This window comes from Lycium ferocissimum, unplaced genomic scaffold (assembly GCF_029784015.1).
Source record: "Lycium ferocissimum isolate CSIRO_LF1 unplaced genomic scaffold, AGI_CSIRO_Lferr_CH_V1 ctg11929, whole genome shotgun sequence".
Classification (NCBI taxonomy): domain Eukaryota; kingdom Viridiplantae; phylum Streptophyta; class Magnoliopsida; order Solanales; family Solanaceae; genus Lycium; species Lycium ferocissimum.
In genome coordinates this window covers 4,961-28,856 of record NW_026714098.1, presented here as the reverse complement: position 1 = coordinate 28,856, position 23,896 = coordinate 4,961, and the positions used below count along the sequence as shown (strand labels likewise).

At 39.4% G+C, this 23,896-nt stretch overlaps 2 long non-coding RNA genes across 2 annotated transcripts; both read right to left on the bottom strand.

Moving 5' to 3' along the window:
* Positions 1-405: 405 nt before the first annotated feature.
* On the bottom strand, positions 406-1,751 carry LOC132041848 (uncharacterized). Its single transcript, XR_009411261.1, has 2 exons — positions 1,715-1,751; positions 406-630 (listed from the first exon to the last, which is right to left on the bottom strand). It is a non-coding gene; the product is annotated as an uncharacterized LOC132041848 (long non-coding RNA).
* Positions 1,752-1,779: 28 nt separating this feature from the next.
* Positions 1,780-4,602, bottom strand: LOC132041847 (uncharacterized). The gene is made up of 3 exons (XR_009411260.1): positions 4,189-4,602; positions 3,151-3,200; positions 1,780-1,927 (listed from the first exon to the last, which is right to left on the bottom strand). It is a non-coding gene; the product is annotated as an uncharacterized LOC132041847 (long non-coding RNA).
* Between the last annotated feature and the right edge of the window lie 19,294 nt (positions 4,603-23,896).

Here is a 23,896-nt window from a genome sequence, read left to right as displayed (position 1 = left end):
CTGCCAGATACTCAGCCTATATCACTACAAGAAAAATGGCTATTAGGGACCGGAAATATGGTCCCTAAAAGTTTGTTTCTGGTCCTTACAAGTCAACAACGACCAGAAAAATCTGGTCGCCACCCGTCGCAATAGGCTCCGCCACTAAAGGTCAATAGCGACGAGATTTATTGACTCGTCCTTAAAACCCTTTAGGGACCGGATATATTCTAGTCGTCAAAATACTTTTAGGGACCATTTTTCTTGTCGTTATATGTCTTTAGTGACAATGTTTATGACTGGTGATATTCATTTGGGACTAGAATACCTGGTCGTCAAAAGTGATTCTTGGTCCAATTTTCATATGATCTATTTAAAATTATCATACAATTTACAATATAGACAACCATAAAGTATAAAATAAAATTACAAATAATATCATGCTTTCATTTATATTTTGTAATTAGTTACAAGAAAAGGAAATAAAGTAGCACTGTAATCACTACATTGTTACACAACCTCTCAGCCAAAAAAATACATCCTTAGCAAATAGTCTTCGCCTACCAGTTATAGCAAATTGATAATCTAACTGTCGACTTGTAGGAATTTTCTGATCTTGCATATCCACATTGTATTTCAAGTCTCTATTACCTGCAAGAACACCGAATAAAATTCTCTTCAAGAAAAGCTACAAAGATCGACTATAAAAGTTTGTTAAATAATTGTTAACATCATTATTGCATAAACTAAATTTACAACATGTTCTGAAGCTAGTTACAATATGATTATACTAGCTAGGAATAAGATATTGTGATTTTTGAAGTGGTTCTTTTAATTGGAGCAATCATTTGCTGCAAAAGAATCACTATAGTATCAAAGGATTAGCAATTCAAAAGAAATTAAGCTTGACCAATTTTCATCCAAGTATGTTTTACAAAATAATAACTTAATCCATTGAAAAAACTCCTTTGTTGATCCGGCTTTCGCCCCTGACAAAAGACTTTCCCTGGGGTTGGGACTCTTGGGGACGGGACTAGTTGATTCGATTCCACTCATGGGGGCTACGCAGTCTTGCCAACATTTAGCTCCAACTTTACAAAAGTGGATCATACTAAAATAAAATGCTTTTGCATATTGGCATTGAAACTTTAACATTCATTTCCAGAAATGCCAAATTTCAAACTCAGTAGTCAGTACTACACCACAATCCTGAAAAATAAACTTATAAACCAGAATCTTTTTAGAAAGAATGCAAAAACATCTAAATAATTGAATTACTGAGCTTGTTACATTTTTTACACATACATGGATATTGTTGGCATGCTTCATTAAAAACATATCTTTCCTTCCATAGGAATTAGGAAAGAATGTTATAAACTTTGCTTTAACCGAGGTTCACTACACGACGAATTTCTACCATAACTTCAAAAAGCCTAAAATCGGGAGTGACCCCCACCACTTTTGTAGCCAAGACAATTCTAGACGAGGATGGCGATTTCATACATGTCATTGTTCAACTTGAGTAACTCCTTACTCAAGCTCAAAGACGTTCAATCCTCTGCACGCATACTAGAGGTACCATTTTATTAGTACAGTCGTATCTAACAATCATCAGTCCATCACCATAGAGTAGCAAGAAAAGAAACTATGGGCCTTCATTTGCTTCACTCTATCAATAGATTTGGCCACCTTTATCTCTTCACTTTTAGATCAACTATAATATTCGAAATGTTACCTGTACTATTTATCCCAAGAGATATTTCGGTATATCTTCGTGAGCAAATCGCAGAGATGCGTGTCTCATCATCTGTCATAGATCAGCGTCGCCGTCTTAAAATGCAATGAGCCATCCCAAAGACCGTCATTGGCCAGTATCTGACACTCGTCCTCATCAATCCTAGTTGTGAAAGTTGTTTCAGGCATAGGAACAATCCATGGTCTCAAGTACCTATCACCTAAAGCAAGAGTATTTAAAAGAAGCGAACAAGTACATTCAGTCATTCACACAAGGCTTGAAAAGGTGGAGTCAGGGCTCTGATTTTGAAAAGGAAGCAAATTTTCCCTTTCTAGTTTCTACTTTATTGAAAAGTAAATTGAGATTAACCGTCTCTTGAGTACTTCACATTTTGAACTTAAAACATTTGTATATTAATAATTTCCAAACCGCATCTTCACTTTAGCTTACTTTCACCAATAGAGGAAAAAAATTAATAAGCATAAATGTAAAAACCATAGAACGAGAGAAGATATATGCTTTGTAATAGGGAAATCCATTATCCAATGCATGACACAGCTAAAAGTATTTTATCATGAAATTCACCAAAAAGTAAACAGAATTACAGGACTTACTAGAGTGAAGAATCTATAACACTGATGCTTCGTAAGTTTGTAAGTATTCTACATCATCTCCTCCTTCCTTTAAAAAAGAATTTACATCCCAAATCCTTATATAGGCATTTATTTATTTTGTTCATATTGTAACAAATTATCCCTCCCATGTCATTAAAACTAGACTATCCCTCCCATGTCATTATCTAAACCTTTATGAGAATCTAAACATTATAAAAACAAATTCACACCATCAAATGCCCCAAAATAAAGTCTTGTCCTCCCACCCTCCCAAATGCAAAAGACAGACAAAAAAGAGAAATTAAGAAGAGAGCTTCATATTCTCAGCTCTAACCAAAAAAGAAAGTGTAGCCAATATAGCCCCTGAACTTCTCCGGAAAGCTTAGTAAAGAACCAAAAATCAAGTCTATTGAAATAGAATTAATAATCGAAATGCCATTAGTCAAGACTTCTGGTGGAACCCAACCTGCTACTTATTTTGAGCACTTAAGGGATTACTCTCCTTCCTCTAGAACCATCTTTCTCTATCCCTTATGATGTAGTCGTTGGCACCTCCAACCAAATTGAATTTTCCCAAGTGTTTCATATTGAAAAGGAAAGCAATCGAAGGCAAAAAGTGCTATCATAACTTTTGTTTGCAATCTAAATGATGCAAAAAAGCAAAAGAGTAATAGAAGTGTAAGAAAACAAGTGCTATCATAACTACTGTTTTCCGCAAAGGTTTAAACTACTAACCTGAGTACGCAAAGGTTTAAACTACTAACCTGAGTACGGTTTGCATTAGTAACCAGAATATCAAGTGTTTTGGAGACAAATTTTTACCTTAGACGAGCATAATAATAGGCTTTTTCGCAAAACTTCTGATTCGAAACCTGACAATGAAAGGAAAATCGCTTTCGGAGAAGAAATGTTTACACAGATAACAACATATTATTTCAACAAAGAAAAACAGACGAGATTAATTTTGATCGTACATATAGAATTTGAAACTCTTCAATAATCATAACAAAACAAGCAAAGTATTTAGAAGATCAGATACAAATTATGAGATTCTAAAACTAACTACATAGATCTGTATAAATTACAGATAACATCCACTATTTTGAAATCTCTGCCGGATAATTGACAGTAACAGTGAATGTGCATAGAGTTAGTAACATTTCACCGACTTTAGACTAGTGGCGGAGCCAGATTTTTCACTAAGGGGTTCAAAGTATGAAAAAGTAAACACACGAAGAAGCCAAAGGGGTTCAACATCTACTATATATACATAAAATATAATTTAATCATGTATAAACAGTGTAATTTTTCACCGAAGGGGGTTCGGATGAACCCTCGTCGTACCTAGCTTCGCCCCTGCTTCAGACGCATTCATTGCTATTGAAAATAAGAAATTCCATAAAAAGAAAAGAAGGATTCCAGTTCAAATACCAAGTAAAAGAACCAAAAAACAACTATAATCATGAATATATGATTCCATAGGCGTTGAGGCAGTGAACAATTGAAAACTTGAGAGGGAATAAGGAATAGAAAGAAAGGCCCTTTAAGACTGAGTTTTGATCAAAAGAACCAATATTGTATAATCAATTTTTTTATGTAATTTACTGACATACAGATAAATCAGTAAAATTCAAGAAGCAAACACCACATTATATGGTATGGTTTGTTACTTTCTCCAACAACACCCCTTGTGCAGCCAACATAATACATACAGAGGAAATTAGCACCAATAGGGTGACTATTGGGTATCGAAATCGAGATAAGAGGAATTTGAAAAAGAAACCCTGTTATAAACCGACAATTAAATTTCATAGAATTTCGAAAATCCCATTTTAAGGAAACAACGAAATAGAAAGTTACCTCCATTGCCTCGATTATCGCAGTTGTTACATTGCAGTTGTTGCTGAGCCCAGCCGTAAACCTTCTTCATGAAATCGCAGGAGCAGTACTTGAAGGCGGGTCCCTCATCGCTCTCTTGAGAGTAAGTTATCCAAGAATTTTGAGGCTGGGAATTCTTCGATATCAGCGGCGTCCTTCAATCGTCGATGGAGATAAAGAGCACTCAACGTCGGGCCAAGGTGAAGAGATTAGGGTTTATGGATTTTACTGTGTCGAGTGACTTTTGGGAAATGGATTTTATTACGACCCAAAAAAAGAGAGAAATGGACTTTAATGTAAGTGGGGCCTTGTCCCGCTAAATTTAGTTTCTGGGACTAGTTATTCATCTATAAAGAGACCAGATTAAGTCTCTTCGTTATAAAAAATATTAAAACTGCGAATTACGGACCGTGAAAGGATAACCCGTCTCTACAAGCACACTTTCAAAGACCAGATTTTTGTCTCGTCCATAAAAGTTGGTCTCTAATAAGCCTTTTTCTTGTAGTGTATCTATTCCTCCGTACAGAATGGCACCTGCAGAATTGAAGGAATTGAAGGAGCAGCTGAGGGATTTATTAGAGAAGGGCTTTATTAGGCCCAGCACATCACCCCTGGGAGCGCCGTATTGTTTGTGAGAAAGAAGGATGGATCGGCGGATGTGCATTGATTATAAAAGCATACCGAATAAGGTAACCATCAAGAATAAATACCCCCTTCCCCAGATTGATGATTTGTATGATCGGTTGCGGGGTGCCGGTGTTTCTCGAAGATAGACTTGCGGTCAGCTATCATCGTGCGGGTACGAGAGGGTGATATTCCTAAGACAAACATTCCGGACCCGATATGGGCATTATGAATTCAGAGTGATGTCTTTTGGGCTGACTAATGCTCCAGCCGTATTTATGGACCTGATGAATCGGGTATTCAGACCGTTCTTAGATATGTTCGTGATTGTATTTATCGATGACATCCTGGTTTATTCACGATCAGAAGCAGAACATGCAGATCATTTGAGGACGGTACTTGGCGTACTCCGAAGACCAGAAATTATATGCTAAATTTTCTAAATGTGAATTCTCCGGCCGACTTCGGTGGCATTCCCGGGGCATATTATAGGAGCCGATGGCATCCGGGTGGATACCCGAAGATTGAGGCCGTAAAGAATTGGCCTAGACCTACGACACCTGCGAGGTGCGTAGCTTTCGGGATTGGCCGGTTATTACGGGAGTTTCGTAGAGAAGTTTGCTTCGATTTCGCCGCCTTTAACAAGGTCGACTCGGAAGGGAGCTAAGTTCCGGTGACCGATGCTTGTGAACGCGACTTCCGATTCTTTGAAGGAGAAGTTGACTACGGCTCCAGTTCTGACCCTTCCTGAGGGACCGGACGGTTATGTGATGTATTGTGATGCTTCTAGTGTTGGTTTGGGGTGTGTATTGATGCAAAGACGGCAGAGTTATAGCTTATGCTTCCCGGCAGCTCAGAAAGCACGAGAGAAATTGTCCTACTCACGATCTGGAGCTAGCCGCGGTAATTCATGCTTTGAAGATGTGGAGACATTATTTATATGGTGTTCACGTTGATATTTATACAGATCACAAGAGCCTCCGGACATCTTTAAGCTGCAAGGAGGTCGAACTTGTGGCGAGAGGAGGTGGTTAGAGTTGTGAAAGATTATGATGTTGATATTCTATACCATCTGGAAAGCTAATGTTGTGGCGTATGCACTTAGCCGTAAGTCTATGGGCAGTCTAGCGGATGTGCCATTAGAGAGGAAGGAAATGGTTCGCGAGATCCATCAGTTGGCTAGTCTTGGAGTCCGCTTGGCTGATTCTGGAGATATTGGGGTTTCTGTTCGAGGAATTACCGAATCCTCTATTACGGAGAGGAGATTAAGCGACGTCGCATGAGGATCCCGTTCGGCACGAAGACAGACACGACCTGAAAAGGAAAAGACTCCGTTCGAGATTACACCGATGGAGTGCTATTACACGTGGGCGATTATGTGTGCACGATGTTGCGGGGTGGCCGCGGCGACGAGGTTATGGGCGAGGCACATTATGCCCATTATTCCGTTCACCACCTGTGGTCAACGAAGATGTATCATGATCTCGTATGCTTATGCTGGTGGGATGGTATGAAAAGAGATATAGCAGAGTTCGTCGCTCAGTGCCCAAGTCGCCAGCAGGTTAAGATCGAGCATCAGAAGCCCGGTGGATTATTACAGGAGATGGAGATACCGTCGTGAAAGTGGAACATAATTAATATGGACTTCATTACAGGCTTACGTCGCACTCCACGGAGGTATGACTCCATATGGGTCATTGTTGATAGGCTGACAAAATCAGCCCATTTCCTCCCCGGGCCGACTACGTATTCACCGAGGATTATGCCGGTTATATATTAAGGAGATTGTGAGACTTCACGGAGTTCCCATATCTATTATCTCCGACAGAGGTGCCCGCCTCACGACCAATTTGGAGGTCATTTCGGGAAGGATTGGGGACACGAGTGAGTCTCGCATGCGCATTCCATCCTCGGTCGACGGACAAAGCCGAGCGCACTATTCGTACGCCCGAAAGATATGTTGCGGGCCTGTGTTATTGATTTCAGGGGTAGCTGGGATGATCATTTGCCGCTTGTTGAATTTGCTTACAATAACGACTACCACTCCGGTATTCGATGGCACCATATGAGGCACTTTATATGTGAAATGCAGTCACCGATTGGTTGGTTCGATGTTGGCGAGACTAAGTTGATTGGCCCGCATATGACCCAAGAAAGGGCCGATAAGGTGAAGCTTATTCGGAAAGGTTGTTAGCAACCCGAGTAACGTAAATCTATGCAGATAATCGCCGTCGACATTTAGAGTTTCGTATTGGTGATTGGGTATTCCCCGAAAGTGTCACCTATGAAGGGTGTTATGAGATTCGGCAAGAAAGGAAAGCTCGCCGAGATATATTGGGCCTTATCGTATTATTGGTAAAATAGGCAAGGTTGCCTATGAATTAGATCTCAAATTGATTTGGGAGCAAAGTGCATCCGTATTCCACGTTTCTATGCTTCGTAAATGCATTGGTGACCCTTCCAGAATATTTCCTGTAGATGATATCCAGGTCACAGAGGAGCTAACTTACGAAGAGCAGCCTATAGCCATATTACATCATCAGGTAAGAAAGTTGCGGAATAAAGATGTGGCTTCTGTTAAGGTGCTATGGCGGAACAATAATCGGGAAGAAATGACCTGGGAAGCTGAGGAGGAGATGAAGAAGAAGTATCCTCACTTATTTCTAATGCCTACAGGTAATTTAAATTCCCTATTTGACTATGTTGCTTGATAAATGAATTGTTGTGATAGTTGTAAAAGAAACTCCCCCGAGTGCTTATAAGATCCCGTAAGGTTAATCTAACATTCGAGGATGAATGTTCTAAAGGGGGGAGGATGTTATATCCCGTATTTTGTACATTGGGACAATCCGGATTAACTATGGTAAGTTAGGGACAAAACCATTCCGGGATACAAAGTCGGGACTTTTGACCTTCGATTTTTTTTTAAGACATAAGTTGTTCATGAATTTGTTGGCATGGAACAATTAAGAAAATTTGGGACCAAAAATGGAATAATTGAAAGTTGAAAATCATGCATTTTAGGCCATTTGGCCGTGTGAGTTGGAGGTGGCTCCCACACATTTTGTGGCCAATTTTAATTGGTCCAACACATGTGTGGGCCATGGGACACATGTATAAGTCTTATATGAAGCACAAAAGATGACTACTAAGTCATCTTCTCCTCATTTAACACTTAGAAAAAAAAAGAGAACCTTGGATGAAAAATAAAGGCCATTCGGCCAAGAGCTCAAAAATTGAAGTCCAAAATTAGCCATCACAAAAATATTTTCTTGGTGCAAATCCACTAATTGGAGGTCCCTAGTTAACGTGGAAGTGTTGTTAGAGCGAACAAACCATCCGTTTTGTGAATCGCAAACCCTAGCCTAGTTGTGAAGTTGAAGAAGAAAGGTAAGATTTAATCTTGTTTTATGTGTTATGAATGATGTGTGCATGTTGTAGTAAATGAAAATGGATGAAATTCATGGAAATATTGCATGTGGAAGTGAGCCGTGTGCATGGTGTGTTGGGCGTGTGTGTGTGTGTTGTGGTGTGTGGAAGTAATGAATTAATTCTAGTTAGCATGTTTTGATTGTTGTAGTGCGAAGAGAAGAATGAAAATCATGAAAGTTAGTTGTGGATGTGTTGGCCGAATATGGCTTGTGAAATGTAGCAAAGAATGGATCAATTCTATTTAGTATTTTGATTGTTATTGTTATGTGGATTCTATGTTGGAAATGAGAGTTTAATGACTCAAGATTGATGTTGTAATTGTATAGGCTGATTTGGAGGATTGTGTGCATTTAATGTAATTTTTATAATTATGGGAATGACATTGTTAGAGTGTGGATTGTTGGTGCAAATCATGATTTGGAAGTGAGGAATGGGTTATAGTTGTGTTCTCGGGTTTGGGGTGATTTCGGGTGAAGTGGGATATTATTTGGGATGTTTGAAACATTGTATGAATTGTTTAAAATGTCCTTGAATATTGTTGGTATGGGTTCGGGTTGGTATTTGAATGTATAAGCGTTGATGTTGGCTTGAAGGTAAGCCGTTGAATTGAATATAATGAATGTTGTTGGATTATGTAGAAAGAGTATTTAATGCTAGAATGCGTTTTGAATTGATTATTGATGTTGCTAGTTTGGTTGTTGGTGTTGTTGTTATTGATTTGGCCGAGTTAAATTCTCGGGGTTGGCCTATTTACAGGGGAAATGCTGCCCAAATTTCTGTAGAATTAAGTGCTAGTTTGGAATTAAATGCCTAAACGTCTATAGCTAATATTTGATATCCGTTGACATTGTGTAGACCTTGGGGAGCCCGAGACGTAGGTGGGCATTAGCTTGAGTTGGATTAGCTTTGAGAGCGGACGAGGTATGTAAAGCTCAACCCTTTCTTCTTTTGGGCATGCCTTAGTTACAAATAGGCTATGACACGAGCCTCGAGGAAACTCTATTCTCGCAATCCGAGCATGTCTATGATTCTTATTTGCTTCTTGGTATTCGTATGTTTGATGTGATGAAATATTAGCCCTTATGTCTTTGGAATAATTGATTTTCAAATTCTGCATAAAAAGTTCGTTTTTAAAGAGTTCGTAACTACGAACGACCGTAACTTTCACGAAAAGGCTCGGATTGCCTCGATATGCTTGTAGGAGATTTCATGGCGTATGATGAGTATGTTTTCCATAGGCGGGCCCGGCTCGGTCAACACCCGTCCGTGGGTCCCGCGACTCTCTTTTTTTTGTAATTCTCGATGACTCTTGAAAGAATTTGGTATGACTAGTATCCCGATTTCCAAATATGGTCATTTTACTTACCTTTTGAGTCTATAATAATGATTTTATACATATGGTTACTCACGACTCTGCTCGTGCATTCTGTTGTATCTTTCGCCGAGTCCCGGGCCGGTTATGTTGTCGTGCGCACTTTGTTATACTCCGGTGTTATGCTGTGTTATGGTTCACCGAGCCCCTCGCTAGAGGGCCGGGTTTCGCTTATATTTGGTGTTATGCTGTGTATGGCGTTATGCTGTGTTATGATGTGTGACGGGGATACGGAGATTTGAAACTTTCTGGTGTTATGTTGTGTTATGGCGCCGATGACGGGCGGGCGACCATATTTTCTGAGCCCTATGCATGATTTGTATTTTTGAAAATAAACATTTTGGTATTTGGATATGCGCTTACTTTCTGTACCGTTTTTCGATTATGACTCGATTTGTTTACTATATCTTCTGCTTTCCATACTCAGTACATATTTCGTACTGACCCCCTTTCTTCTAGGGCTGCGTTTCATGCCCGCAGGTACAGACGTACATTCGGTGATCCGCCAGTCTAGGACACCCTTTCCTGCTGTTTGGAGTGCTCCCATTATTCCGGGGCCTACATTTTTGGTATATATTCGTTCGCTGCGTATGTATATGTTTATTCAGGGGTACGGCGGGGCCCTGTCCCGTCATATGATTATGTTGGTCTGTTTAGAGGTCTGTAGATGTATATGTGGGTGGTGCTTATTCTGTACAGGTGTGTTCGTATGTTATATGTTCTGGGCGATCCCATTACGTGGCGGGCCTTGTCGGCTTGCATTTGTATATGTTTTGGGCCGTTGCGCCATTTGATAGCCTTGTCGCTTTTGATATATATATGTTTGTGTTTGAGATGTGTTTGAGACAGCTTTGAGATAATTTGAGGCAAAGATTCGATATTTGTATACGCATAAGCTATCTGTATGTGATTCGAATTAATGAATGTGTTTGGGTGCCCAGCTCGGGCACTAGTCACGGCCTACGGGGCTGGGTCGTGACAAGAATGAGCACCAACGAGTTCGAAGTAGCTTTTTCGAGCACTAATCCCGCTCGCGAAAATGCGAACCGTTATAGATGGCGAATCTGCTAGGGACTTAAAGGTTCTAACCATAAGAATTCCAATATAATGTGGATATATTTGCCTTAACTGTTTATGTGTTTACTTTCCCGCATTTATCAACTGTCATTGCATACATATCATAGCTCCGCCATTCCTGACATTTATTTTACACTTTGTTCCAAAGGCAACTTCACGGAGCACACGGTCGTACCTTCACTATAAAACAAAAATATTTCTTTTGGAACCGTTATGAGGCGGGGTTGGTTCGTGGTCGTCCAACAGCCTTAACGGTTCAACCCAGTTGTCCGCTCGATTTTTCGGTCTTTTGTGAAAAGCCCACTCTAATAAAACTAGGATAGAGCTAAGCAAAATCCCTACTGAACTGGAGCATTTGTACCTAGATGAGCTTTGGGTATCTCAGACCTACCTAAGGCTCATTAAGAGCGACCACCCTGTGTTCGGACGGTATATGACCCGAAGAGCACTGAATTTCATTTATGTGCTATGTGGAAACATGTTTGTGCCTATGTGATAAACCATTGACCCTGTGGGGATGGGGGAATCTTAACTGTGTTATGTTTTGTAGATGGAAGGCTAAATCCGTTTTAACATAGTTACCAAAGCTCCGGACTTATTGAGGGCTTGGTGGGAATGGTTAGGTAATACTCATCGAAGAACAGTTAGCTGAACTCTAGGTCACCTACCCTCTATCATGACGATGAAGGGTCATCCAGAATTAATAGAGGTATTGGCCGGACATTAGGAAGACAAGGAAATGTTGTTCTGCTTCGGTGACATTGAGATGACTCAGACCCTGGAAGAGATTAGGGATGCTATAGACAACAATGGAACCTGTCTAAGGAGACGACACATGCCATATCATAGCCTGTTATTTCCATAGAGGCCCACAGTCGGCTAAATCATGAAGTTTCTTGCATTGACTGAGGCGCCCTAGGCACAAGGACCCACTGTAGCCTTTAGGGATCTGTGTCGGAGATTCGGGGATGTCACTGGATATACTTTGTATCAGAGAGGGTTCAAGAGCACAAAAGAATGGGAAGCTGTCAGACTTTTAGCGTTTGCCATAGCCTTGCTAGGCACTATGGTGTTTCCACAGGACGAATCATTGGCTGTGGACACCCGAGTGATCTACTTGGCCCACGCTATCTTCTATGGTATAACCAAGGATCAGAAAATGAGGTATTTTGACCTGGCGCCCATCATCCTGGCAGACATTTTTTGGGCTTTAGACAAATGCCTGAATCATTTCCGATACTTCCAACGATGTAGCATGTTGTTACAATGGTGAACTATCTGATGATGGAGAGTTGACCGAAATGTGCACTAAATAATTTTCAAAAGATCTCCTCCAAATCACTGGTATGGCTATCGAAATCGTGAGCATCGGCATGTAGGTTCTAGATCCAAGTGGTAGTATTAGGCCCTTTAGCTATTGTTCTTGAGAATTGACCCGGTCTGGCCCATTCCTCGAAAGAAGTTTTTACGGGATCCCTATCTACCAAAATTTCCAAGTCGATCCGATCCATTCGTTCGTAGAGCTATTTACTCGATCGCGTACATTTTACGGAACACCTCAACGAGGGGCAAATAGTCAATTTTGAAAGAACTTATTGTCAACTGTTTCGTATATGAATCTATCCGATTCGAAGGAAGAACTTGCATCGATTCTCAATTTCAATTCAAACATGGATTTGATTCACACTCCATGTTCTGAGAAAGATTTATCATCCGAAAAGAGGAAAAAACGGAGTCTTTGTCTAAAGAAATGCATTGAGAAAGGGCAGATGTATAGAACCTTTGATCTGTCCAGCAATCTTGATATCAATAATTATCTAAGAAAAGGCAATATTCTATATATAGAAAGAAATCTCGATAGAAAATATTTTGATTGGAAAATTATCCATTTTTCTCTTAGACAAAACGAAGATATTGAGGCCTGGGTTAAGCCGAAACTAAAGCTCTTATTTTCTGTTGAGTAATAGTTCGAGTAAGCCTTGAATGAGCCCCTCGAAAGCTTGATGCAAATAAACGAATTTTTGTTCTACGTCTCCGAGCTATATATCCCCGTTTAATTCTAGTCATTGAATAAATGAAACTTTGACGAATAACTAATTGATTGCCTTTCTTTCAGTTATTCTTTTCCCCTTTCCTAGTCTATTAATAACAAAACGGATTTTTTCAATGTATAAAATCAAAATTCCAATGGCTTTGGCTACTCTAACCTTCCCGACCATGATTTTTTTTATTAGATGTTTCACTGTGAAATAAGAAATTGTATTTCCCTAGGTATCAAAAATCTAGTAAATAAAAGAAATCAAAAAAGAAATAGTGGGTTCCTTCGTTTCTATGGTTACTTTTTAAACTTTGAGGTCTTCTCTATACACCGGAGCCTTTACTTTATACTTTAATTTAATATTTAATCAACTAATTAATGTTATTGGGAACTTGTATAGTTCACACGCTTGCAGCTCTACCCATGAATTATCCGGTAATAGGTCTTTCACAATCGATCTACCTATACGGAATGGTATTTAATTATGAAAGTTTGCTAGGTAGCTGACCCTCTTAGTCCGTTCTTGCCAGATTGGGAACCTATCTAATCTTTATGTTTTATGCTTTTTAAATAAGATTTCCTCCACTTAATGGATAACCATTTGTTACCAATGGAAAATTTCTTATCATCTTAAATTTAGGTGATTGGATTTACACCAACGGAAACCATAAACTTCATACACAATAGAGGGATATGATAGATTTTTTTTTTTTTTTTAATAATGAATGGATTTCCTTTTTCCATCCTATCCCATTCACCGCTACTGATCATTGATACTGTAAAAGTCATTTTCTTGCTTTTGTGCCAGCTCATGATCTAAACGAGTCGCACATACACCCTAGTACACGTTCCTCGACGCTGAGGGCACCCCCGAAGAGCGGGGGATTTCATGACATTTCTGATTGGTTGTCTTGTATTTCTAATAAGTTGTTTAATAGTTGGCATGTTGAATCTTATACATAATATGATGGATTGGTTTAGATTGATCCTAACCGAATGATGATGAATTACTTCTATTTAATAGAATATTCAATTCGAAGATAAAATCTCAAATCACGATTTGCGCGAAATCCATGTTATTTTCATTCAACCGCTACAAGATCAACAATTCCATAAGCTTGGGCTTCGTTTCGACATAAAAACATCTCTTTCCATATCTTCGGATACAACCCATAATGGCTAATTCCCTAAATTAGACCTGTTTAATCTAGAACAGAACGTGGAATCCTTGAATAGCTAAAATTGTCTAAGTGGAAATAGCTTTCTTATCATTCAATGAGCATCTTGTATTTCAAAAAAATCGGGGGCAATATAATCCTTACGTAAGGGCCATCCTATCCAACTTTCAGGCATTAAGATACGTTTCAAGCGTGGATGATTATCATAAGAGATTCCCAACATATCATATGATTCTTGTTCTTGAAAATCCACACTTTTCCAAACCCAGAAAACAGATGGAATTTTAGGGTTCCTCCTGGAGGCAAATACTTTTATGCATACCTCTTCTGGTTGATCCACACCATCCTCTATTCTCATAAGATGATACACACTAGCTAACAGCCCGCCCTGCCAAGCAGAGTCTCACGAAATCTTCCCTCTTTGCCTTCAATTACATCAGAAAATGACTTGTAAACTTTATTATAACCGTCCCTCATTGGTTGTCCCCGGATTCCATTATCAAGAAGTGTATCCACGGCTTCTTGTGCTAATTTCTCCTAACACACTAATTCTCTGGGTAGATCTACTTGTTGTTAATAGATTAGTAAGGGTATTGTTCCGATAGATAACTCTTCTATAGAGTTCATTAATATTTGAGCTCATTAGTTTACCCCCATCTATCTGAATGATCGGCCTCAACTCAGGAGGAAGAACTGGTAATAGACACAAAACCATCCATTCTGTCTCTAGATATGTTCGAATAAAATGCTTAGCCAATTCCACGCATCTAACCAAAAAGTTCTTTCTTCTTCCAACCTTTCGATCTTCCCATTCATTCCCTGTGTACCCTTCTTCCCCCCAATTCTTCCCATTCTACTAATGAATTCTCTATAATAATTCGTAAATCTAGATCGACGATTGCTAGCTCCTATGATTCGAATACACATTAATTCTCGAGCCCCGCTGTTATCCGAACCTTGGTTATATTTCCAAAGGGTCGTGGGTCCGCTTCTTTGAGGAGTTGACTGAAGATAGGGTCCAGTGGATGTTTCCTGACTCCATATCCGAGATCGTGGTGGTTTGGGGCAATAATTGTCCTTTTGTGCCATTAGTAGGGGTTAGAGAAATTCGTCCTTATTATCCATCTCGGGTTTTAAGGCAATTTGGTAGAAGGAAAGTAATACCTCAAGCAGGGAATCCTGAGTAGTTCATCATTGAGCACACAGAGCAGAAAATCAAGAACGCCGGGGCGATCCTCAGAGAATGGAATAGTCATGGTAGTTGGGGCCCAGATACTTTAGCTCCAGACAGGTTTGAGGCACGATGTGACCTAGGGTATCATGAGTGGCTACAGGGACACTTGGCCTGTGCATCCGTCCCGGGACCCACACTTCCTCACGATGCTCGAGAAGAAGAGCATTTGAAAAAATGTTTGGAAAGCACGGATGAGCATTTGGCCAGGATTTTAGAAGAAACAGACCCAGTGATAGTCAGGATAGAGATGTTCCAAGCGCGAGTTCGGATGCAGACCATCCTTCGGAGGGTCAAGAAGGCTAAGACAAGCTAAGCCGCAACATCAGCTACTGGAGGAGAGCCCTCCTAATTTACTGCTTTATACCACGCCCCATGTTGGCTTCATCATCTTTGTAATCCCTTCGGGGAAGATATTTTTATTATTTATTAACTAATGATGATTGTTTGGGGCAATGGTTCATCTTTACAAATGGCACTTGCATGTTTCGAGTGATTAAGAGGGCCTTAACTCAAAAGGGCCTTAGGAACGCGAGTAGCATAAATATCTGAAATTACATGAATGCTTGCTACGTGCTTCACATGCCTATTTGTTGTGTGTGTTATCGTATATTAAAGCTTGAGTACATTTGATCCAATGATCTAAGCTACTTACCCAAAGAAAAATCACAAAGCTTAAAACTTACTCGAATCTATCTCCTCTAAAGGTTGACTAACAATGGCAAACCAAGGAGAACAAGAAACGCGGACTCTGGGAGAGACAGCTGAGATGCTGAGAGATAAGGTACTACAAATGGAGAAGCACCTCCAGGAAATAGGGAGGAAAATTAAGGAAGTGGACTGATTGTTGGAGATGGTTGGAAACCCACCAGAGGGCATACCCCAAGAACAATACTATGGGAATGTCCCAGAAGAAGTAAGGAATTTGGTGCAGAACTATATACCTTTAGAGAGGAGGCCTATGACGCCTAGAGAGGGGACCCCAGAAGGAATGAATGACAACTAAAGAGCTAGATCAGACCCATGGGTGACGGAATCAGACCCGCAAGAGGAGTCTGTCACGACCCAACCGGAGGGCTATAACGGGCACCCGGAGCTAACCCACCTGGGCACCTCTCAACATACTTTCACAACAATAACTAGGTGAGCCACATGGCTAACTCGCAATCCCTATGCATCAATAATACAATCTTATCAGGCAGAACACTTTTATATCAATATCATCAACTATGCCCATATACATATGCATGAGCCGACGAGGCTAGCAAAATGATATACATAATACGTGCCGGTAAGGCTAAAAAACATCTAGCTATACACAATTGTCTACGAGCCTCTAAGAAGAACATGTATCATCATGTAGACGGGATAGGGCCCCGTCATGCCCATATGTGTATACATAAAAGAATAGTACCAACAGGTATTGGACTCACGAATCAAATGAGCTCACTCTAGGCAATCTGCGGATAAGCAACTAAGGATCAAGCCTATCTCCCTATCCACCTGCGGGCATGACGCAACGTCCACAAACAAAAAGGACATCAGTACGAATAATGTACTGAGTATGTAAGGCATAAGCAATAACATAACAAAGCTATGAAATATAACATTAGGTAGAAGAGCCATGAGATAGGAGGGCTATTTATACCCCTAGCGACGTTCATCATATTTACTTACCCTTTCTCTAGCAAAAACCTTCCATTAAATACACATACTTATATAGTAATGCCATATCCAAGCATAGAGGTTTGGTGTCACACATACCCGACCATGACAAGGCTCGGTGTTATACATACCTGGCCCTACTAAGGCTAAGTGTTATACATACCTAGCCCTAACAAGGCTTAGTGTTATCCGTACCCAACTGCAGTGGTGCGCGCGCAATAGATATCATACCCGGCCATATAAGCTCGGTGTTACTTAATAGCCATACATATATATATATATACATATATATATATATATATATGTATAGGAGTACATAAATATCATTAACATCATCATCATCATCATTTGCGTTATATCTTGCCTTAGAGAATCAACTATCATAGAATGGAACCAATGGTATCATGAGAACATCAAGAACTATGAGCTTTAGTGATTCTAGGAATGAAGTCATTATGGAAGACATTATGGAAGACATTATGGAATTCACGTGAAGGTATACAACAATGGGATCATGCCTTAAGAAAGAAGGGTTAGCCTTACAAACCTTTATGTCTTCTTAACTACTTAACGATCACCTCCAAAGCTTGAAAAATCTACATTTAAAAGGATTCATACCGAGGTTATGTCTTAAAGACACTCTTAAGTTCAAACTAGAATAATTCATCAAAAACTAACGAAAATTGGGCAGCATTTCCCTATTTCAGCCACTTCTGCAAAATCCAAAACAACTCCCAAACAACAATGACATTATTAACAATACCAAAATCAAGAGGCTTCCTTCAAGTTAAGCATCATCCAATCCTCAAAACTCCTTTTCAAAGTCATTCATAACAATAGCTACAACACAACACCATATTTACTTATATACAATACTTTCTCAACATCATTAGTACCACCCACAACAAGATTATACTCATAGCATACTAAGAATCATAACTCAAGCTAATTTACTACTCAAAATACCATTTAATCTATATTTGAGCTTCATCTTCTACTTTCTTCCCTCACCCAAGTTATTCAACAACCAAGCATGATTAATAACATGAAATAGACATGAAAACCAACCTTTCATCTCATAGGAATGAGCTTTGGATCAAGTTACCAACTTGAGTGAAACCCTAACTTCAACATCTAAGGAATTTTTGAATTCTACAAACCCTAGTGAGTCTCCCAACACTTGAATATCTTGATTCTTGCTATTTGATCTTTGATTTCTCTTGGGTTTGGTCCAATATATGTATGGGAAGGTTCTAGAACTCTCAAGAGTTTGGGAAAGGTGAAAAATGGAATAAAAGTGTAAGGGTCGGATATATATAGGAATTAGAAAAAACTGGCCCGACCCGGATATACGGCCAATTATATGGGCCGTATAAATTATAAGGTCCGTATAATTGGACCGTATATTCCCACCAGAGGTTCACCGTCTTCTGGGAATTATTCTACATAAAGTTATACGGGCCATATTAATTCTACGGTCCGTATAAATGACCGTACAATCCAAAAAATTTCGAAACTTACTCTCGTCGATTCGTTCAACCTCCAATCCTTATGGAACCTTATTGGCACTTGAATAACACTTCATTAATCATCTAAGGGGCCAATAGCTCCCCCTAAAGACATTACTAAACAACTTATAGCTCGGTTGTTGCGAAACCTTCCCAAACATGACTTACATTTCACTTCCTTCAACGAACTTAGTTTCACCGGTTCATATGACTTCGAAATCTTATGGTACGCGCTTAAAATTATCAAATACTCTCCTTACAATAATGTATTCATGTTCACCCTAAGTTCACATTAGTCTACTCACTGTGCAACAAATCTGAAATCTCTGAGATGTAACATTCTCTCCCCCCCCCACTTAGGAACATTCGTCCTCGAATGTTAGGCTCTTGGAGATTCTACAAAAAATTTCCCAGAGTTTCCCCTATAATATGGCACTACCATCCTATCACAACAACCCAGAATATATCACCTCACAGGGCTATAGCAACAACATCAACAACCATGGCCACACACGACCAATAAAGAATCAAAGAAAGCATTACATACCTGGGGACAATGGCGTCTCTGCCTGAGTCTCCTCTGGAGGTGGAAATAAATGTGATACTTGAACTTCATGTCTTCTTGTACTTCCCATGTCATTTCCTCTCTATTATTATTTCTTCATAATACTTTAATTGAAGCTACATCGTTGGTTCTGAGTCTCCGTACTTGCCTATCTAGAATGGCAATGGGAACTTCTTCGTAAGACACTTGTTCGATAACTTGGACATCATCTACTAGTGCGATTCTGGAAGGATCTCCGATGCATTTATGAAGCATTTAGACATGGAAGATTGGATGGACTGACTCCAATTCCAAAGGTAGATCTAATTCATAAGCCACTTGCCTACCTTGCGTACAATCGCATAAGGTCCAATATATTGGGACTAAGCTTGCCCTTTTTGGGCAAATCTCATGACGCCCTTCATTGGCGACACCTTCAAGAGTAACTAGTCCTATACTTGGAACTCCAAATCTCGTCGACGATTATCTGCATAGGATTTTTGATGACTCCGAACTGTTATTCATCGATCCTGCATAAACTTGACCTTTTCTATAGCTTGCTAGGCCAAGTCTGTTACACCTCGAAAAAATTTCATGTTCTTGTTCAGTAAATAGACTAACGCGGGATAAGAAGTATATGAAGTTTCTACAAGTAATAAGTAGTACTTAACGGTTCTAATTAAGATTCCAAAGACGTTTGAGGCAAGAGAAGAAAGTTCGTTGAAGAATGTCAAGTATAAGTCGTGTTTGGTAAGGGGTTTGCAAGTACCGAGCTAATGTTGATTTAATGATGTCTTGAGGAAAAGTTATAACACTCCTTAAGTTATTAATGAAGTGCTAGACAAGTGTTAAGAAGGTTCCATAGGGATTGGAGATCAAACGAAACGACGGAAATAATTTCAGGAAAGTGGAGTTATACGACCACTTATACGGTTCATATAACTTTATATGGTCCGTATAACCCAACAGAAAAGATGTTTCCCCTGATGCTGAAATCGGACACTTATACGAACCGTATAATGTTTTATGGACCGTATAAGGGTCCGTATAAGTCCCAACGGGCTAAACATTTTCCAAGTATAAAAATGTGATCCCACTTTTAATTTCTCATTTTCCAACTTCTCCACTTCTCTCTAACTCTCTAGAATGTTCCACTCACTCTATTTACAAGAATTCAAGGGAAATCAAAGATCAATATCATCAATTCAAGGAAATCAAGTGCAAGGGAGTTCTTTAGGGTTGTTGGAAGTCAAGAAATTCTTTGGAAGTGGAGCTAGGGTTTTCTCCAAGTGAAGTACCTTAATCAAAAGCTCATTCCTACACAATCAAAGGTAAGTTTTATGATTATTTCATGTTATTTTGAATATTGAAAGGGTGAAAGACTTAGATTATGGAAGAAGGTAGAATATGGAGTTCAAATATGGAACTTGTGATATTCTTGAATAGTAGCTTGACATGAGTCATAATTCTTGAGATTTTATGAGTATAATCTTGTTGTGAATGGTGTTAAGAATATGGAAGAAGCCTTATATGGGAATGAATGTGACGTTGGGTGATAACCATAGTTATGGATGACTTTGAGAGGAGATTTTGAGAATTGAATAATGACTAACTTAACGAAGTTTATTGATTATGATATTGTGGGTGTGTTGTTGATATTTGGGAGTTGTTATATTATATGGAGAAAGTTATAGAAACAAAGGAAATGCTACCCAATTTTCGTTAGCTTTAGCTTAAGCTTAAGTATAGTTCCAATTATCTAATCTTAGTATGAATTCCTTTAAATGTAGAATTACGAACTTGGAAGGCAGCATTTAGTCGGCAAGTTAGAAAGGCGGATAGGTATGTGAGGCTAGTCCCTTCTTTTCTAAGGCATGATTCTTATGACATGATTTCCTTTATCCTTCCATGACCTTTATACATTCCGAAAACTATGAGTCTATGTTTATAAAGAGCTTCTCATGAGATAAAGATAAGAGATATGTTATGAATATGGTAATGATGATGAGTCTACGTCTAAAGATTCTAAAACTTATGAAATGATATTCTTATGCAGCTAATGATTCCTTGATGATATTCATTGTTGTTACACTCACCTTATAATGCTAGTTCCTTCAAGGTGAGGCATGATGATTATGACTACTCCATAATGGGATCGGGGGTTCTCAACCTTACGTCACCCCGATAGAGTTAAAACTTATCCTTGAGTTTTTATGCATGCTTTACGATAAGTATATGATGATGAGATTACACCGTGCCTATATGGCCGGGCAGACACCGCTAAGGCGGACGGAATATACACCATGTCTAGAGGGCATGGGCAGACACCACTAGTGGGCGGCATGAGATGGTTACCCAAACCATCTGAATGCGGGAGGCCTGGATGCGGGCTAATGATGATTATACCGTACCTATATGGTCGGGCAGCTTATATATACATACTTGATATGATGTTTATGATGTAAGTTAGCATGCATTATTCAGTCTTACGTGACATTCCGTTACAGGTTGTTTCCTGACTTGATGTCTACTTATTTCTTTGATATATTGTTATTGTACATGCCTTACATACTAAGTACAATGTTCGTACTGACGTCCTTTCTTTTTGGACGCTGTGTTCATGCCCACAGGTAGACAGGGAGGTGGCCTAGATTTATAGGAGTCTATCAGCAGCTACACAGGAGCAGCCCATTATTCCGGAGGTGCCATTTTTGATACATTACTTTGTGTATATATTTGGGGACGACGGGGTCCTGTCCCGTCTTTACGTCTCAGTACTCTAGTAGAGGCTCGTAGATACGGATATGTGGGTAGCAGTTGTCTCATGGATACATTAGTATATATATTCTTGTATATCATTTTTGCAGCCGAGAGGGCTTAAGTATATTAATGTATTACCTTGGAGATTATATATGTTCAGGTTGGATTTGATGATTAGCATAACGAGTGGCGCTCGGTAGTCAGACGGTACCCGTCATAGCCCCTTAGTCGGGTCGTGACAAAGTCTGGCCCTGTTAGTTTAGTTTCTCCCACTTCGAACCATCCAATTGACGATCTGCACTTTCACCCATTAAAGCCTTGTACAGGCCATTTGGATGCTAGAATGATAACTGTTGTTGTAAGCAAATTCAATAAGCGGTAAGTGATCATCCCAACTACCTCCAAAATTCGATACATATGCCCGTAGAATATCCTGAGGAGTTTGGATGGTACGTTCAGCTTGCCCATCAGTCTGTGGATAAAATGCTATACTAAGAATCACCTGAGTCCCCAAAACCTCTTGAAAAGACTTCCAAAAATTGGCGGTAAACTGTGTCCCTCTATCGAAAATAATAGATAATGGAACACCATGGAGTCGTACTATTTCTTTGACATAAAGCTTTGCATAATCTTCAGCTACATATGTAGTTATTTGTGAAATAGTGACAGCCGACTTCATAAGTCTATCTATAATTACCCATATAGAATCATACTTACGTTGAGAACGAGGTAAACCTGTAATGAAGTCCATATTAATGACTTCCCATTTCCATATTGGAATCTCGATGGCCTGTAATAAGCCTCAAAGTTTTGATGATCTCTCTTAACTTGCTAGATGACTCCCTGTTGCTAGCTTTGCTTCTTTCTCCTGCTTACTTCTTTGTCTGTCCTGTGTACTTTCCATCTTCTGCTGAATTACTTGTTCAACACTTACCTTCTCGTTTTCTTATTACTGGCGTCGCCATATCTCTTGGTACTTTTCGCTAAGATTTTCTAGTACTACATATTTCTTGCGAGTCATTATTGAAATCCATCCTCATTCTAAGTTTGTTGAGGTCCATAATACATCAGCTATCTTCGTTAACCACTCCCTTGGCACCTCGCAAATATCCTTTGAAAAGATACACATAAGTTTCTTTGCTGGTATGGTTCCTCGTGATACCTGAACATCGTCCATCCTTGATCATACTTAATTATTCGAGATACCTTTACTTCTCCCCTAGTCTTAATCTTATAATCATTACCTGTGTACCCCCATTATGAAATCATACCTATGAACCCTTTGTTGCATAGGGATACCGTCTCATTCTCATTTATCTTACGCCTGATTAGAAGCCATAATAGTCGCATGATTTATCATTTTAAGTGGTTTTAAATTCTATGATGATCATGCCCCACAACAGGCCTTGTGAGAATACTCTCTCTGGTAACTACTCGTATCCACATATTGAATCCGCACCGATATACGAAATTTTCTTTGTACCATACTTATCATCATCTTAAGGTAAATACTGCTTCTCCATCATGTGCCAATCCTTTAACTCTATCTCATAATCTATCTTATTGTACAACCATCATGTTGAACTTCCCGCCCCTCCTCCGTTCTATGGCCCATATCTTGTATTATCTTATTGTTATACCCCGCGTTTTCAGAGCATGAGTTTGACGTGTACCTCATCGTAGTAATGAGATGTTTTGAAAGGCACAAGCCATGGAAAGTACGTAACAACGAAGAAAAAGGGTGAATTACGATCTCGTAAGTCGTAATCGGGAAAGAATATTTTGAAACATGGGAACATGGCCATTATTAGTGTAATAAGTGATAAATATCATGTATGGAGAATTTCGGAATATTTCGGGATTGAGCAAATTGAAGAAAATAAGTTCGACGAAAATTTGAGAAACGCGGGACGGATTTTAGTTAACTTTGGAGGCGCGTATCTCATAGTATATGTGGAGTTTTAAGGTGGTTCAAAGTCCTAAAATGAAGTTCGTCGAGTCTAGTTTGTAATGCAACCAACCGTTCATTGATAGGACATCGAGTAGAGAGATTATAGACGTTACAAACTGAATCGACGCAGAAACGATATTCCGCTGACACGCTACCATTCACAACTTTCTGATTACGTAGCTACGGTAAAACAAACTTCAGCAGTCCGTTTTAAGGTGTTAAAATCTCATTTTTTCATCCAAAACTTCCAAAAATTTCCGGAAAAATTCAGCGGCAAAGGGAGGAGCTAAAGAAAGGTAAGATTTAATCC